Genomic DNA, 1,287 nt, shown 5'->3' with positions numbered 1-1,287 from the left:
CCGGACAGTCTCCAGACCCCTGCAACAACAGTACTGTCCCTCACCAGCGGACAGTATTCACTCTCTGTCTGCAGGACAGTCTCAGGCCTTCTTAACCAAATGCCAGGTTCCAGGACTTCTTCAACAGGACAGTCTTTCACCAGTGGACAAATCTGGCAAAATAACATCAAAACAGACAGACAAAGTACCAGCAAAACAGCCATGTCTCCTCAGTCCTTGGCAGCTCAGGGGGCAGGTCTCAAAAGTCCAGGGCAATTCAAAGCGGCCACTAGCAATTCTCTTAGTCTCTCTCCACGAGGTGCTGCTTCCAAAAAGAACTTCCGCCTCTCTCTTGTCTCTCCAAATCTACATCACCAGCTCCTCCCACTTCAGGACTTTCTTTTCACATCAACAAGCCCATCCCACAGGTGGGATTAACAAACTCTGGGTTTTAATACAATCAATTTGAAAACCAAGCCAATACAGGGGAATCTTTAATTGCCATTACTATCACAGAAGGGTGGAGCAGAACTGAGAGGAAACTGGGAGTCAGAGCAGTGAGAATGAAGGGAGGAGAGAGAGATAGGCTTGTGAGTGTTTGATTGTGGGAATTGCTCCCTGCAGTGTTATTGTGTATAAATTTCTTTGTTTCTGTGAAGAATTCAGTTTTCTGGTGTTGGGATTTGACTTTCTGGTGTCTGAATAAATGTTTTGCTTCTGCCTTCTATATGGTGAGTGTGTTATATTTGGTGATTCAGAATTACAAGGGCATATTCATAGTCACCATTGGTGCTCTGAATATTGCCTTACCAATACGCAAATCAAAAAAAAGAAGACATAAAGATAATTGCACTACTGTAAAACCATTATTTTAAAAAAATCTTAATAAAATAATACAAGACATAATTGAAGTAAATTGTCCTGAAGCATTAGAAGAAGAGGGGAAAGTAGAAATAGAAAAAAATCCACTCATCACCACCTGAAAAATATTCTACTAAGGAAATCCCCAGGAATATATTCAAATTCTAATACCTGCAGCTCAAGGATAAAATATTATGAACATCTAGAAAAAAAAAACAATTTGCATATGGCAGTGCCAAAGTCAAAATCACATAAGACCTAGCAGTGGAGATACTAACAGACCTCAGGCCTTAGAATATTATATATATTGAAGAGCCAAAGAACTTGGATTCTGGCCAAAAATATCATACCCAGCAAAGCTAAGCATAATCCTGAATGGGGAAAAAATGTTTATTTAATTGTCAGACATTCAGGACTTTTTAAGAAACAAAATTGGAAAAACAAAAC

The 1,287-nt window shown here is 39.5% G+C and overlaps 1 long non-coding RNA gene across 1 annotated transcript in view; it reads right to left on the bottom strand.

Annotated features, from left to right (window-relative positions):
- LOC138155491 (uncharacterized) overlaps positions 1-502 on the bottom strand; it is a 158,957-nt gene extending 158,455 nt beyond the window's left edge. Inside the window, exon 1 of the long non-coding RNA XR_011166846.1 lies at positions 27-502. This is a non-coding gene — a long non-coding RNA (uncharacterized lncRNA). The remainder of the gene's footprint in view (positions 1-26) is intronic.
- Between the last annotated feature and the right edge of the window lie 785 nt (positions 503-1,287).

This window comes from Petaurus breviceps, unplaced genomic scaffold (genome assembly GCF_028583685.1).
Source record: "Petaurus breviceps papuanus isolate PSGF00001 unplaced genomic scaffold, PetGlider_PUasm1.0 91133, whole genome shotgun sequence".
Classification (NCBI taxonomy): Eukaryota; Metazoa; Chordata; class Mammalia; order Diprotodontia; family Petauridae; genus Petaurus; species Petaurus breviceps.
Note: the sequence above shows the minus strand (reverse complement) of the source record. Positions and strands in the feature narration are given on the sequence as shown.